Genomic DNA, 17,435 nt, shown 5'->3' with positions numbered 1-17,435 from the left:
TAGGATGCGGCCGTAGGGAAGCGAGTGCGCAGGCGCGCTCTTCCACCCTTTCTCCCGTAAGAGAAAGGGAAGGACGGCTTCCTTATGTAGTAGCCCCTCTTCATCTTTATTTACAGAACTTTCTTCAGGATCCCTTTCAGGTGGGGCTCCTAAGACCCTGGATTAGGGTACTTTATGAGCACTATGGGGGCGGGAGAGGGCGAATTATTCATTCACTCAATAAATTTTCATTGGGTGACTGTGCCTGGCCCTTTGGGGTGAAGCAGCAAGCAAAACAGGCCCTCCAAAAGCTAACATGTTAATTGGGAAGGACAACATTTACATGCGTAAGTCATTTCGAATGCTGCTGCTTACTGGGAAGGGAGTTTATGCATGTGGCAGGCGTGGCAGTGTGGCAGGTAACTGGCGACAAGGAAGGGCTGGAGGGGACAGCTAGTGCACAAGGCACGAGGAAAGGGAGCGGGTGGGTTCAGGAAGCATGGGTGTCACCGAAGGCCGCTGTGGCTGGAACAGAGATGGAGGGGGAGTGAGATGAAGGGGGTAGGGGGCAGGCTCTGACCTCGCTAGCCCCAGGCAGGAGTTGGGCTATTTGTCTGGAGGATAAAGGAAAGTTGTTGACTTCTGAGCAAGCCATTGACATGACCCTGTTGGTAGAAAGATCCCTTTGACTACTGTGTACAAAATTGGTGTTTAGAAGAGGATTGGCGTGGAGACAGAAAGACCAATTAGGAGAATGTTGTACTGGATCCAGGCAACAGTCCCTAGAGTGGTTTGTGTCAGCTGATGGCGGTGAACTTTATTTAGGAGATGAAATCGTCAGGGCTTGACCACGGATTGGTTGTGGGTGATGATGGGAAGAGATGTGTCAAAGATTCTCCCAGATTTCTGGCAAGAACAGCTAGGTCTGAGGAGAGGGAGAATGTTCATTTTCGACATGTTGGGTTTTTCTGGCTGCGCAGCGTGGCTTGTGGGATCTTAGTTGCTCGACCAGGGATTGAACCCCGGCCCTCGGCAGTGAAAGCGCGGAGTCCTAACCACTGGACCGCCAGGGAATTCCCTGGATATGTTGAGTTTGAGTTGCTTTTGAGACATGCAAGAAAAGAAGTCAGATCATTCCTTAGACAGAGAAGACTAGAGCTCAGAGCAGCGGGTTAGTAAGCAAAGCCAACAGAGAGTGAGCAGCTAGAGAGGCAGGGGGAGCAGAGGTGGCACAGAACCCAAGATGAGGGGGGCATGGGGAGCAACATGACATGCTTCTGAGAGATCCAGTTAGAAGGTAACCGAAGAAAGCCTGTTAGATTTAGCTGTCCGGAGGCCCTTGGCCCAGGCAATTCGGATGGAATGGTAGGACAGAAACCCAGATGCAGTGAGTTGAGGAATGGCTGGGAAATGGAGACACAAAAACCTTGAGAATAGGTGGTTCTTCCCAGTTGGTGGGAGGGAACATGGGTTTGAGAAGAGTTTTTTCTTTTAGGTTGGGAGAAACTTGAGCCTGTTTAAATGCTGAAGTAAAGGCTTAATAGAGAAGAGCTGATATTCAGAAGAGGGAAGAGGGAGGCAGTCTAGGACTGGGACGGTGATTCACCATCTTGCTGTCCTACCAGCACAGCTTCACATGGCCCAAGATGACTGCTTGAGCTCCAGTCATTTAGTCTGAGTTCATCCAGCAGGAAGGAAAGAGAAAGGTAGGAAGATGGCATTTGCTTCCTCCTCCTTTTTTTTTTTTCTTCAAATCAACATTTACTTGCAAGCAATCTCCCTTCCCTTTTAAGGAGACTTCAGAGGTGCCTCATGATGCTTCTCCTTACATCTGAATGGCAGTAACCTAGCCCCATGGCCATATCTCACTGAAAGGGAGGTCAGGAAATGAAGGCTTTGGACTGAGCTACAAAGTGACCAACTACAGTTTCTGTTACTGAAAAAAGATTGGGAAATGGATACCAGGAGCTTACGTGCAGTCTCTGTCATGAACGGGGTTGCTGAGGCCTGGTGGTTTGTCTGTTGAGGAAGAGTCTGGAAAGAATTAAGATTTGGAGTCCAGCCCACTCCATTCTAATTCCGGCTCCATATCCTGTCGCCTGTGTGACCTTGAACAAGCCACCTGCCCTCTCTGAGCCTCAGTATCCTCCTCTGTAGAATGAGAGTGATAATCTACCTGACAGAATGACTGCAAGGATTAAATGAGATGCCACGGGGAGACCTGACCTGTGGTAGGTGCTGATGTTTATTACATTCAGAGTAAACTTTAATTTTTTAAAAGAGAATAAACACGCATTGAGCATCTACTGGATGCCAGGAACTTGTTGGATGTTTTTTCATCATACACTTATTTACTTCTCACTCCAACCTGGTGAGATAGGTATTGTAATCTCCTAATTTATAAAGCAGGAAACTCCAATTCAGCAAGTCATCCAACATAGAAATGTCAGGATTTTGAACTCAGGTCTGACTCTGCAATGTTGTAATATAGTAAGACATGTATATTTAGTCTTCGTCCCAGTTCCTAGCACAGAGCTTCTGCAAGGGTTTTGAAATTTCCTGACAGAGGTGATAGGAGCATCTTTTGTTTTTCGTAACAAGCAGCTTTCCACTGTACTGGAGTTTACGGTTAATGAATGACTGGTGTCAGGAGGACCCTAGATAACTTCAGGTTGGGGGTTAATCGCAGAGGGACCAACCTTGTGATTAGAGGATTGGAACTTTCAGTCCCCCCTCCCCTGCCCCAGGGAGGGGAGAGGGGCTGGAAATTGAGTTAATCACCAGTGGCCAGTGATTTCATCATTCATGCCTATGTAATGGAACCTCCATAAAAACCCTAAACGAAGGGGTTTGGAGAGCTTCTGAGTTGTGAGTACAAGCACTTCCTGGGAGCGTGGTACACCCCAAACTCCATGGGGACAGAAGCTCTGTTCTCTGTGGACCCTACCAGATCTTACCCTATGTACCTCTTCATGTAGCTGTTTGTATCCTTTGTAATAAACCGGCAGAAGTAAGGTGTTTCCCTGAGTTATGTGAGCTGTTATAGCAAATTATGAAAGGTGAGGAGGGGGTGGAGGGAATCCCTGATTTGTAGCCAAATTGTACAGAAATGTGGGTAACCTGAGGAATCTCTACTTGCAACTGAAGAGGGGGACGGTCTTGTGTACTCGGCCCTTAACCTGTGGGGTCTGCACTGACTCCAGGCACTTAGCATTAGAATGAATTAAATTACAGGGCACCCCATTGGTGTCTGCAGAGAGCTGGAGAATTGCTGGCTGGGGGAACCACACACTTGGTGTCAGAAGTGTCCTGCTGGGACTTCCCTGGTGGCACAGTGGTTAAGAATCCGCCTGCTAGGGCTTCCCTGGTGGCGCAGTGGTTGAGAGTCCGCCTGCCGATGCAGGGGACATGGGTTCGTGCCCCGGTCTGGGAAGATCCCACATGCCGCGGAGCGGCTAGGCCCGTGAGCCATGGCCGCTGAGCCTGCGCGTCTGGAGCCTGTGCTCCGCAACGGGAGAGACCACAGCAGTGACAGGCCCGCGTAACGCAAAAAAAAAAAAAAGAATCCTCCTGCCAATGCAGGGGACACGGGTTCGAGCCCTGGTCTGAGAAGATCCCACATGCCGTGGAGCAATTAAGCCCGTGTGCCACAGCTACTGAGCCTGCGCTCTAGAGCCCGCAAGCCACAACTACTGAGCCCACGTGCCACAACTACTGAAGCCTGTGCGCCTAGAACCCGTGCTCCGCAACAAGAGAAGCCACCGCAATGAGAAGCCTGTGCACCGCAAGAAAGAGTAGCGCCTGTTCGCCACAACTAGAGAAAGCCTGTGCGCAGCAACGAAGACCCAACGCAGCCAAAAACAAATAAACAAAATTAAAAAAAAAAAAGTGTCCTGCTGTTGTGGGTAAAAACACGTTAGTAGGAGACACCAAGGCCTTTCCTGGCAACCAGTGAAGTAAGCAGACCCGCCAAGGCCCTTCCCAGCTAAGCCTCGGCATAACTTCTTCAAGTTTCTCAGACAACCACGTGTTTCCTGCCTCCGTCTTTGTCTCTGGGGTTCCCACACTTGCCTGCCCGGTGAACTTCTGCTCCATCTTCAAGACCCTTAGCAAATGAAAGCCCTTGACATTTTTCTTGATCCTGTAGGGGAGAAAAATTTCCCTCTGCCCTTCTAGGTTCTCTTTGGCTGGTCTAATATAATTAAATTGGCATAAGACAGATCAACAGGAGAAAAACAATCAAATTTAATTTCGAACGTCCAGGAGCCCCAAACATATGAAGCTCAAAGAAGTGACTAAAGCAGGCAGCTTTTATACCTTGTAGGCAAAGAAACAATCACTTGTGAAGATTTGACAACACGGAAGCCTTTTTCCTTGGGGTAGCAAATTAATGAAGAAGTAACAAAGTTTGTTTATACAGCCTTCTTGGCCTTGAGACCTTGAATTCGCTATCTTTGGCGATAGGCATGCCTCCTCTCCTCCTGGTAGAGGGTATCTTCACATGGGAGATTTATTTCCTGCTTTTTCAGGGGGACAAAGGAGGGTAAGCATGTTCTCGCACTGGCTGTTTCCCAAGAAACTTTAATTCAAAATAATCAATATGCCAGAGTGGCATGTTTGGAGGCGGCCTGCCCTGAACCCCATCAATTCCCTCACCAAGAATCACTCCCTCAGTCATTTTTTGATCATTTAAAACCACAGGGCTTCCCTGGTGGCGCAGTGGTTGAGAGTCCACCTGCCGATGCAGGGGACACGGGTTCATGCCCAGGTCCGGGAAGATCCCACATGCCGCGGAGCGGCTGGGCCCGTGAGCCATGACTGCTGAGACTGCGCGTCCGGAGCCTGTGCTCCGCGGCGGGAGAGGCCACGGCAATGAGAGGCCCGTGTACCGCAAAAAAAAAAAACACAGTTATTGTTTGGAGTGACCTTTCCGAGGACAGGAACTATGGCATTTCAGCTCTGGGTCTCCTCGTAGGCCCTGGGGAAGCTTCTCAGTGACCGTGTGTGGCATCAAATTGATTGAAGAGTCAGAGATGAATGGATACATTGGTAGATGAGGCAGGTGGGGGACAGGCAGTCCCAAGGTCCTCAAGTGACTTACAGGGGAGCTGGGGCTAGACTTGGGGCTTCTAGATAACCCCCCAATGCCTCTTTCCACCCCTGACCCCCTAACCAATGCACTATGATGGGTCCTTTTTCCAAAATCCCTCGAGTCTGATCTTCCAGGGAGCAAAAAGACGCCGGGCTCAGCATGGCACCTGGGAGAACAAGCATTAAGTCAGCGCCTCCTGTTTGCAGGACACTGAGCTCCCAAGGGGTAGGGGTGGATCCAAGGAAGTCTGCTGGGACAGGCCCCCTTCTCTGGGGTCACCGTGCCTGGGAACCAAGCTGTAAAGTGGATCCTGTTTTCCCCAGGACAACCCTGTGGGTCAGGGTTTGCCAGCAGTCCAAGTCATGCTTCTGCCAAGGAACAAAGATGTCACAACTGCTGACCTTGATAACTGTTTAAACGGCCAGAGCAAGCTCCAGGTGCCCAGGTGGGCAAGCCACCTGGCAGGGACAAGGGCCCCGATGCGCAGTGAAGCACACACATGGCCCAGGACATCAGATAACTCCGTGCCACCACACCGTGGCCTTTCCAAACCCCCAACAGCAGAAGAACAAACAGCCATGCAGAACAAACAGCCGTGCAGCTCGGTGGCCACCTTCTGGGAACTGAGAAGGGCTGTGCCTGGGGGTTGGATCCGCCCTTTGTCATGAGATCTTCAGCACGGCTTTCCCTGGCTCCAGCAAGCTCCCCATGGAGCCAGCAGGTGCCATCAGTCCTTTGTTCAGCCTCACACACAGCCCTGGCGAATCTGGCTTGCAGGTAACAGCTTGGAAAGGTGCTGTTAAAGACGCTGAAGAATACTTGGAAGAGAGAATCGCAGATTCGCCCACATCCCACCACCCTCATCCCCACCTTCCTTTCTGCCTTCTCCATTCTGGCTGGGAACCCAGGCAGATATTTTGGCCTGGTTGCCAAAAGGGAATGCAGAGACCACCTTGGGCTGGGCTCTCTGCCTTTCTGGGCTTTTCTTGGTCACAGGCGTTTTGCCATGGGGCTGTGTGGTCTTCATACTGACCATCTGAAAGGATGCATCAGAGTCCTCTGAGCACCCCCTCATTTTCAAATGTTAGCTGATAAGCGTGTTTCCAGCTGGGGGCTATTATAAACAGCTTGGCAGCAGTCATTCATGTGATTGAAAACCATTCATTCAATTTCTTAGAGAAGCACAGTGAAATACATGGCGGGGGGGAGGGAATGATTTGCTTTACAATTTTAGCAAAGGGGAAAAAAGAAAACAAGGGGAGAGAGTTAGAACCAGTGGGACAAAATCAGTATAATCTGGGATGATGCGTGAATGGGATTTTGTGGTGCTGTTCTCTCCCTTTTTGGTGTATGTTTGAAATTTTTCATAAAAAATTAAAAATAGAAATGTAAACACAGTTCCTGCCCTGAAGGAACTCACAGTCCTGCAAGGAAACAGACAAGGAACCAGACCCTGGCAGAGCAGTGTGACAGGGCTAGCATGGGGCTAGGGGACCCAGAAGAGGGCCACCTCCTCTGACTTAGGAAATCAGGGAAGGCTTCCCAGAGGAAGTGACATCTTAGCTGAGGCCTGAAGGATACATAGGAGGTGGTCAAATGATATGGAAGGGAAGGGTGTTCCAGGCAGAGGTACCTGCAAGAGCATACAACTGGTAGAGAAAGAAAGGTGGCAGCTAACGCCTGAAGCGATGGTCTGTCTGGCTTCAGTGTTGGTGAGGCTGAGCCAAAGCTGGAGCAGAGGCAGGGGCAGGACCAGCGGTGCTTCGTGATCCGTAAGTGTCTGGGGGCCTCCAGGTGCCTGGCAGCTGGGGAAGGATGTGATCAGATCTGGATTTGAGGCTGATCGTTCTGATCTCTGTGATTCCTGGGCGCGGGGTGGATTGTGGGTGGTGGAGAAAGCCCCAGGCGTCCTCACGTTCGCAGCTTTACTTTCCCCTGAATCACTCCTTTACGATCATTTCCAGAATGCTCACCCCCACGTCGTGCTCTCAATTTCTCTGTGCACTACTGCTATCTTCACTTTGGTTTACCTCTTCAAAGATGCTGTGACCTCTTTGAAAGCCGGGACTAGGTTTTACTCATCTCTGCAACCCCAGTGTTTCGCACATAGCAGACACTAAATAAATGCTTTGTGAATGAATGAACTTTTATTGAGCACGTACCAAGTGCCAAGCACTTTTCTCAGTGCTTTACACATATTACTTCGTGTGCAGGGTTGTCATAACCACTCCCGTGGAATGTGTTACTATTACCCCTGTCTGGGATATGCCATCAGACCATGATGCAGGTCTGAAGGTCTGACTCCTGGGGGTGGGGGTGGGGGGCGGGGGGTTGAGTAAGAAGGGTCTCAGATGGTAGGTATTGCAGTCATAGGAAAGTGTCAGGAGACTAACCTGGAGAGTCCTGGTTAAAGGCGTCCTTTGTCTCGTGGGGACCAGCCCGAGTTAGCTCCCCTCTGCTCAGTCACTAGTTAGGAGCAGTCCATTCCTGCAACCTTGGCAGGAACATGAGGGTGGATCTGGAAAGGCAGCAGCTGGAGCCGTCTGTCAGTGATATGCACAATCCCTATTTTACAGTCATGAGAAATGAAGCCCAGAGAAGTTAGGTCACTTGCCCAAGGTCACACAGCTAGGAAGCAGTGGAGCTCCTTTGCTTCAAGGGCTGTCTTTGTGACCCCCTACTTCATGACAGTGTTGTTATGGGTTGAATCGTGTCCCCCCAGATTCATGAAGTCCTAATCCCCAGTACCTCAGAATGTGACCTTATTTGAAAATAGGTCGTTGCAGCTGTAATATGTTTTTTTTTGGCCGTGCTGCCTGGCATGTGGGATCTTAGTTCCCCAATCAGGGATCGAACCCACACCCCCTGCAGTGGAAGCACGAAGTCTTAACCACTGGACCGCCAGGGAAGTCCCAGATGTAATATGTTAATATGTGATCATACTGGAGTCAGGTGGGCCTCTAATCCGATATGACGGTGTGAATTCCTCTCTAAAGTGGAGCCGTAATACCTACTTCACAGTGTTGTCGTGGGTTCACAACACGCGGGGGAATGTATGCAAAGATGTCCAAACTGGGAAAGGCAGGGTGGTGCTCTTATTACGGAGAGGGAGACTGAGGCCCGGGGAGTTGAAGTGGCAGCTAGAATGTGGCAGAGCCAGGATGTGAACGCAGGCCCCTTGGAGCCCCGGGTGGGTCTGACTTCCTCTGGTCCCTGCCAACCCCTGGAAATGGCCCAGCGTGACAAGAGGAAGCCGACTCCGGCAGGAATGTGCCCCGGCCCCCAGCCAGCAGCATGACCGAGGCTGGGATCCTTCCCCAGCTCGGTTCCAGCTCCTGACCATGGCCGGGTGCTCGCGGACAGCACCATGTCCTGTGGCTCCTGTCCCTGCCTCCTGTGGCTCAACCCTCTGGAGGATATCTGTGCGGGGGACTCCTCTGGCCAGCCACCCCCGGGGCCCAGTCGTGACCTCCCTCCTGCATCTGCCCCTCAGCTCTGTCTGTGGAGACTCCTGGCTTCCGAGCCGTCCAAGGGAAGCAGGTCCTCCTTGAGTCCAGCCCGGTGCCACCAGGCTGCCCATCTGCCAGGCAGGCTGTTTCCCCACCTGGCAGCTCCTGGAGACAAGGCCTCTCCTTTCCGGTGCTCCAGACCCCTCCCTGAGCACCCCAGACCCCCAGTGCCCACCCCAGGCTTCAGGAGCCCAAAGGAAGGGGAGTTTGCTGGAAGACGGTCAGAACTGACAAAGAAAAGGGCAAAAGGTGTCTTTCCTGAGCATCCAGAGGGCTATGGAAAAAGCAGGACCGGTGTTTGAGTCTCAGCTAGAACACTGCTAGCTGCGTGGCCCTCCATCCAGCCGCTCATTCAACAAATACCTACCTAGCACCTACCGTGCATCAGACCCTTAGAGAGGGCGGTATATGCACGACTCTGGACTCAGACAGACCTGGTTCAAGTCCCAGCTCAGCCCTTTACTGTGTGACCTCAGATGAGTTGCTTAACCTCTCTGAGCTTTCTTTGTCTCATCAGTTAAATGGAAGGAATTTTACCATCCTCTTTTCAGGATTGCTGGGAAGATAGAATAGACATCGGTGAGGAGTTTTGCATGCACCCGGCACCCAATGAGTACTCCATAAATGGCCTTGTTGCTGCTATAGAAGGTGCTGGAGGTTGAAAGGTAAGTAACATGGAGCCCCTGCCCTTGAGAAGCAAATGGAGAGAGAGAGATGAACCTGAATCAGTGATTAGTAAAAACACACCCTGGGTTTGGCGTAGAAGGACAGACACGCTGGATGGGGTGGGGGCGGGGAGGAATAAAGAGGATGGAGAATCCAAAAGGCTTCCCGGAGGAGGTGCCCAACCTTAGGGAATTCAGCTAACTTCTCTAAACATCTCATCAATTGTTTATTTTCTTTAATGAGTAATTCTTAGGCAAAACTGTAGTCACCAAAAGCAGGTCAGTAGGTACCAGGGGTGCAGGGAAGCAGTTGGATAGCACTGTACATATTATTTTATAACCTGTTTTTTCCACTGAATATAATTTTAATGTTTTATTTCATTATTCTTCTACAATAAAGTTCTTATTTCCCTCATGGTATTCCATTGTAAAGATACAACCAAGATTAATTAACCAGTTTCCCTTGCATGATGTCTTGGTTGTTTCCTGCTCCTCAGGATTCAACTCCAGGTTGCATGGTGTATCCCTGTAGACCAAGATTTCTTAACCTTCTCTGTGCAAGAGAGCCCCTGGCCACCAGAAGAAGCCTGCCACCCCCCAAAAATAATATTTTAAAATGCATAAAATAATATACCAAAGTTTGCAAAGGAAACCAATTATCCTGAAACACATTTATCAAAATATGTTGTAAAATTGGGCTACAGCGGTCCAAAGAAGGTGTGAGACCCATGGAACAGAGCAGCCCACGGGTCTTCAGGCTGGCTGTGGCCTGAAGCACCCAGCCCCACCCAGCCCCGCCCAGCCACGATCAGCTGAACCCCGTAACACCCACAGATGTGTGAGTTTATTTTAAACCACTGAGTTTTGGGACTTCCCTGGTGGAGCAGTGGCTAAGACTCTGCACTCCCAAGGCAGGGGGCCCGGGTTCGATCCCTGGTCAGACAACTAGGTCCCGCATGCATGCTGCAACTAAAAGTTTGCATGCCACAACTAAGGAGCCCACGTGCTGCAACTAAGGAGCCCTGGAGCCTCAACTAAGCAGCCCGCCTGCCGCAACTAAGACCCGGCACAACCAAATAAATAAATAGAAATAAATATTGAGTTTTGGAATAGTGTGTTACACAGCAAAGGCTAACTGATAACAGTGGGGGAGGATAGTCTTCCTACAGAAAGCATCACCTAAGCTTATGATTAAACCTGGAGCAGAAATGGCAAATAAGCATGTGAAAAGATGCTCCACATGTCTTTGGGGAACTGCAAATTAAACAACAATGAGTTACCACTACATACTTATTAGAATGTCTAAAATCCAAAACAATGACACCACCAAATGCTCGCAAGGATGTAGAACAAGAGGAATTTTCCTTCATTGCTGGTGGGAATGCAAAACGGCACAGACACTTTGGAAGACAGTTTGGTGGTTTCTTACAGAGTTAAACATAGTTTCACAATATGATCCAGTAATTGCGCACCTTAGTATTTATCTAAATGAGTTGAAAATTACATCCACACAAAAACCTGCACATGGATATTTATAGAAGCTTTATTCATGATTGCCAAAACTGAAGCAACCAAGATATCCTTCAGTAGATGAATGGATAAAGAACTGTGGGAATCCAGACAAGGAAATATTATCAGAGATAAAAAGAAATGAGCTATTGGGACTTCCCTGGCGTTCCAGTGGTTAGGACTCTGCACTTTTCACTGCTGTGGCCGGGGGTTCAATCCCCAGTCAAGGAATTAAGATCCTGCAAGCCGCACAGCACGGCCAAAAAAAAAAAAAAGAGCTATTAAGCTTCATGAAAAGACGTGGGGTAACCTTAACTGCATATTGTTAAGTAACGAAGCCAGTCTGAAAAGGCCACGTACTGTATGATACCAGCTATATGACATTCTGGAAAAGGCAGAACTAGACACAGTAAAAAATCAGTGGTTCCAGGGGTTCAGGAAGAGAGAGGAAGGGAGGAATAGGTGAAGCACAGGGCATTTCTAGGGCAATGCGAATATTCTATATGGTACTGTAATGGTGGATACGTGACATTATGCATTTGTCAAAACCCATAGAATGTGCAACATAAAGAGTGAACCCTGATGTAAACTGTGGACTTTAGTTAAGCATAATGTATCGTTCATATATACAATGAAATACTACTCAGCCATAAAAAAGATTGAAATAATGCCATTTGCAGCAACATGGATGGGCCTAGAGATTATCATACTAAGTGAAGTAAGTCAGGAAGAGAAAGATAAATACCATTTTATATCACTTATATGTGGAATCTAAAATATAACACAAATGAACTTATCTATGAAACAGAAACAGACACACAGACATAGAGAACAGACTTGTGGTTGCCAAGGGAGAAGGGGGATGGGGGAGGGAGGGATTGGGAGTTTGGGGTTAGCAGATGAAAACTATTATATATAGAATGGGTAAACAACAAGGTCCTACTGTACAGAGCAGGGAACTATATTCGATATCCTGTGATAAACCATAATGGAAAAGAATATAAAAAAGAATATGTATAACTGAATCACTTTGCTGTACAGTAGAAATTAACACAACTGTACTTCAACAAAACAAATTTTTTCAAAGTAGTAATAATAATGCATCATTATTGGTTTAACAATGGTGACAAATGTATCAGTAATGCAGGACATTAATAATAGGGTAAACTCTGGGGGCAGTGAGATGAGAAGTATGTGGGAACTTTCTGTATTTCCTGCTCAATTTTTTTTTTTTTTTCTTTTTTTTCCCCGGTACGCGGGCCTCTCACTGTTGTGGCCTCTCCCGTTGCGGAGCACAGGCTCCGGACGTGCAGGCTCAACGGCCATGGCTCACGGGCCCAGCCGCTCCGCGGCATGTGAGATCTTCCCAGACCGGGGCACGAACCCGTGTCCCCTGCATAGGCAGGCGGACTCTCAACCACTGCGCCACCAAGGAAGCCCAATTTTTGTTAACACTTTTTAAATTTTTTATTTATTTATTTTTGGCTGCGTTGGGAATTCGTTGCTGCACACGGGCTTTCTCTAGTTGTGGCGAGCGGGGGCTACTCTTTGTTGAGGCGCGCGGGCTCAGTAGTTGTGGCTCACAGGCTCTAGAGCACACGCTTGGTAGTTACGGCTAATGGGCTTAGTTGCTCCGTGGCATGTGGGATCTTCCCGGACCAGGGCTCGAACCCGTGTCCCCTGCATCGGCAGGCGGATTCTTAACCACTGCACCACCAGGGAAGTCCCTTCCTGCTCAATTTTAATTTTTTTTTTTTGGCCACGCAGCGTGGCTTGTGGGATCTTAGTTCCCCAACCTGGGATTGAACCCGGGCCCTTGGCAGTGAAAGCGCCAAGTCCTAACCACTGGGTCACCAGGGAATTCCCTCCTGCTCAATTTTATTTTCTGTCGGTTTTACTGAGATATTACTGACGCACAGCACTGTATAAGTTTAAAGTGTACAACATAGTGATTTGACTAACATACATCATGAAATGATGACCCCAGTAAGTTTAGTGAATATCCATCGTCTCATATAGATACAAAATTTTAAAAAATAGAAAAAAGTTGTTTTCCTTGTGATGAGAACTCTTAGGATTTACTTCCTTCAAAACTTTTCATATGTAACATACAGCAGCATTCATTATATTTATCAGGTTGTGCATTACATCCCTAGTACTTATTTATCTTATAACTGGAAGTTTGTACTTTTGACCACCTTCATCCAATTCCCCCTTTCCCCACCCCCCCACCCCTGCCACAAATCTGATCTCTTTTTCTATGAGTTTATTCAGTTGTTTTTGAAATATAATGACCTACAATACTATGTTAGTTCTTGGTGCACAGCAGAGTGATTCGATATTTCTGTACATTTCAAAATGATCACCACTCAACTTTTACGTAAACCTGAACCTGCTCTAAAAAATAGTCTTATGAAACAAAAGAAAATGGGTTGTACTTATGGCTGTGCTTCTTATGAATGCATTTAATAGCAAGATCCCATAGCGGGGCTAATAATGATGGAACTCTGAAATGGTGATGAGTGGCCGACGCTCTGATTTCTGCAACGCTGTGATTTCTGTTGACAGCAAAGCCACAGGTATGGCTAATTCTACTGTGGTTTGCTGCCTATATTTGTAAGTGAAGGAAGTGCTAAATTTCATCGAGACGTTCCTGGAAATAAAGGTGTCGTGTTTTTGTTCCCCATCCAGGTTCACAGATCCCTGCTGTACAGTTACCTTTCTTTGACCTTCTGATAAACTCCCGGAAATGGTTTTGTCGGGTCAGAAGATGCACATTTTTAAAAGGTTTTGCTGCAATTGGAAGATTGTCTTCCAGTTTGCAGGTGCAGTTTCCAGTCACCCAGCATATAAAAGGGCTTGTTCTCCTGCCTCCAACCTGCAGCCAGGGGTCCTGGGATTCTGCATCCCCTGGGCCACTCTGCTCTCTAATACTGAAGTGAAAATCACCTAAGCGCCAGCCCGGGAGACCACGCCTTCCAAGGCTCACTTTGCCAGTGACTTCCAAGCCATGCTTTCTGTTTCCTGCTCTGACCTGGTTGCCACTCGTCACCTCGGCCACCTCCCTTCCTCTGGACCACTGCCCTTCTCCCCAGAAATGGGTAACCTCCTGCCATCTGGTGACATCTCCAGGCTTCAGCTCTCAGGATGGCTTCTCTGGGCTCAGCACCCCCCCTGAATTCCCTAAAACACAGCTACCACCAACCTGACAAAACCTGGCTGCAGGTTTGGGGAGAACAAAAGACAGATGTAAATCAGAGATCAGGGACTTCCCTGGTGGTCCAGTGGTTAAGACTCCGTGCTCCCAATGCAGGGGGGCCTGGGTTCGATCCCTGGTCAGGGAACTAGATCCCACATGCCGTAACTAAGAGTCCACAGGCCGCAACTAAAGACCCAGCACAGCCAAATAAATAAATAAATATTTAAAAATTAAAAATAAACTGGAAGTCCACAGTCTGGGATTCTTCACGGGGGCCACATGCCTGCTTTCTTCTTAGCCCCCACTGGCCTCTGTGCAGGGGCTCAGTGCCCTTGACTGGGTCCCTATTGCCCAGCATGTAGACCTCCACCCCAGGGGAGAAGAAATCCTGGCCTCCTGTCTAAAGCTTGCTTCACCTCCTTCTCCTACACCCTCCTGCACAGAGCAGTCCAAAATCGAGATTAAGGGGGGAGAAAAAGTTCTTTAACTAGCTGACCCAGTTTATATAACTGAATAGAATACTTAACATCTTAGTCTAAAGCAGCTGTCTTTGGGCGTCCCCAAGAACAGCAGGAAGCTCTTCACAGCTGCCTGACCAAGAGGGCTCAAGAAAGTGGTCTTTCCAAGACAATCCAGAACAAAGGGACGATCGTCTCTGTAAACAGATCCCCTCTGCTGCCCTAGAATGCAAAAGACGTTTATAACCTTTACGGTGTCACAGTTTCTCTCATCGGCAGTTTTATGATGCATTCTCCCATGGCGCCCCATGACACTCTCGTTTTATTAAAATGAATGTTTGATAATTTAGTAAAATTTATTTTTTTAATTAATTTATTTATTTTGGCTGCATTGGGTCTTCATTGCTGCGCACGGGCTTTCTCTAGTTGCAGCGAGCAGGGGCTACTCTTTGTTGCAGTGCATGGGCTTCTCATTGCAGTGGCTTCTCTTGTTGCGGAGCACGGGCTTTAGGTGCATGGGCTTGAGCAGTTGTGGCTCGCGGGCTTTAGAGTGCAGGCTCAGTAGTTGTGGCACACGGGCTTAGTTGCTCCGTGGCATGTGGGATCTTCCCAGACCAGGGCTCAAACCCGTGTCCCCTACATTGGCAGGTGGATTCTTAACTACTGCACCACCAGGGAAGTCCCTAATTTGGTAAATTTTAAATGGTACTTCAATTTGATTTAATTTATATTTCTCTGGTTACTAGAAAAATTGAACTCTGGCCCATTTAAATTTCTTCCTATGTGAATTGTCTGTTTAGATTAGGAACCTATATTTCTCTCTGGTAACATGTAGGAAGTATTTTTCCCAGTTTTCCGTTGTCTTTTTAACTTAATTTGTTGACCTAAAGCGTTTACACTTTTACGTAGTCAAGTCTCTTAGTACTTTCCTTTCTGGTGGCCGCCTTCTGTGTTTTGCTGAGAAAGACCTCCCCTACCCCAAATTCACATAAATAATCACTTAAATGGTTGTGTTTACTCCATTTGGAGTTTTAATGCAGTGTAAGGGGTCCAACTTGATTGTTTCCAAGTATATAGCCAATTTCACATTAAAGTCTTCTATTGAATAGTCTCTTCTTTCCCCCACGGCTTTGAAATGCTACCTTTATTAGTTTTGGAAAGCCTATACACCAGTTCCTTTGTTTTTAAAATCCCTACTACCTCCCAGCGATGTGATGATGATTAAATGAAGTAGCATCTTCAGAGCCTTTAGCACGAGAACATAGAATCTGCTCCAAACATGTTGGTTCTCGTCCCTTCTCCTTCTCTTTCCCAGTCCCATTTCCCTCTTCTCATGCCACATGCATCTACCATTTGACCTTGGGATTCTGGGAACAGTCCCAGATTCACAGAAGATGTTTACTAAGGCCTTTGCCATTTGGGCCCCCCAAACTGCTTTTTCACCTGTTAATCATCTCAGCCAGGGTGACCTTGCTCGTGAGAACTGGATGAGTGAGCCCCCGGTGAGGAAGGTGGTAATTACACAGTGCTGGGGAGGTGGGAGGGGGTGGTCAGGGAAGAGTTCACAGTGGAAGTGACCTCGGAGCTGGGTCTAGGAGGGGAGAGGAATTGGGCAGGCAGAGAAGGGAGAAGGCATTTCAGGCCAAGGGAACAGCACGACCAAGGGGTGGGTTGCGGGGTGTTGGGCAATGGCTGAAGTTGAATGTGGCAGGATGCTGGGGATGGCAAGTCAGGGAGGGTGCACGGGAAAGAGTAGGGCTTCATTTAAGTGGGAGAGTCACGTGATCATACTTGTGTTTTTGGAAGATCACCCCAGGCCAGGCAGCAGGCAGGGAGACCAGGACTAAGGGGCTGCTAAGAAAACCCAAATAAAAGTCCAGGGGTGGTGGCCTGGACTAGAATGGTGGCCATGAGGAGGAAAGGAAATGGGCAGTTTTCCAAAATATCCAAATAGGTAAAATAGGAAGAATGGCCTTAGATTGGCAGAGAGGGGAGCTGAGGATGCCTCCCGGCTGCCTGGCTCGGGCAGCTGGGCCAATGGTGGAGGGTTTCCTGAGACAGGAGGAGCAGGTTGGGGCCCGGGTTGGGAGGACTTGGGGATGGATGGGGAGAGGCAGGGGTGGAGAAGACACAGAAAAATTCAAAATATGCAAACTCAGTGTATTACTGTATGCATTCCTGGCATCTGTTGTGAAAGGGCAGAACCAAGGAAGTGGCAGAAGGATGGTGGGAAGTGGATGGTTTAAAAAATACTTAGGGGGCTTCCCTGGTGGTGCAGTGGTTGAGAGTCCGCCTGCCGATGCAGGGGACACGGGTTTGTGCCCCGGTCCAGGAAGATCCCACATGCCACGGAGCGACTGGGCCCGTGAGCCATGGCCGCTGAGCCTGTGCGTCCGGAGCCTGTGCTCCGCAACGGAAGAGGCCACAACAGTGAGAGGCCCGCGTACCGCAAAAAAAAAAAAAAATTTAGGAAGTTGAGTCAATAAGATCCGGGGGTGGATTTCTGCAGAGAGGGATAAATCTCGGATAAGACCCCCGGCGGGAACTGGAGACTGATGGCATCTTTTTCTGAGATGGTGAACACAGAGAAAAGTGGAGGTTTGGTGGGAAGATCAATTCAGTAGCTCAACAATTCCCAATTAAGCACCTAACTGCTCTATGCCAGGTACCTTTTTTCTTAAATTTTTATTGGAGTATAGTTGATTTACAATGTTGTGTCAGTTTCAGGTGTACAGCAAAGTGAATCAGTTATACATATATATACATATATCCACTCTCTTTCTTTTTTTTTAATGCCAGGTACTTTTGTATTTGGGATAGAGCAAAGACAAGATCTCTACTCTCGTGAGATGTACATTCAGTGAGGAGAGCCAGACAGTAAAGAAATAAACAGACAAACATGTTAAATGGTAAAAAGTGCTACGGAGGAAAATAAAGTGGGGGTGGGGACTGCTGTTTTTAAAGGCATGACTAGGGAAGATGCCATTGAGAAGGTGTCATGTGGGCAGAGACTTGGAGTGGGGA

General features: G+C 48.3%; 1 long non-coding RNA gene across 2 annotated transcripts; it reads left to right on the top strand.

Moving 5' to 3' along the window:
* The first annotated feature begins 60 nt into the window (after positions 1 to 60).
* Positions 61 to 14,315, top strand: LOC132433344 (uncharacterized). Of its 2 annotated transcripts, none has more exons than XR_009521124.1 (3): positions 61 to 140; positions 9,132 to 9,245; positions 13,446 to 14,315. It is a non-coding gene; the product is annotated as an uncharacterized lncRNA (long non-coding RNA). The 2 variants fall into 2 exon arrangements; XR_009521123.1 differs by lacking the exon at positions 61 to 140 and adding an exon at positions 1,609 to 1,685.
* Positions 14,316 to 17,435: the final 3,120 nt, after the last annotated feature.

This window comes from Delphinus delphis, chromosome 11, assembly GCF_949987515.2.
Source record: "Delphinus delphis chromosome 11, mDelDel1.2, whole genome shotgun sequence".
Classification (NCBI taxonomy): Eukaryota; Metazoa; Chordata; class Mammalia; order Artiodactyla; family Delphinidae; genus Delphinus; species Delphinus delphis.
The sequence above is the reverse complement of the archived record's forward strand: the minus strand, read 5'-3'. Positions and strand labels throughout refer to the sequence as shown.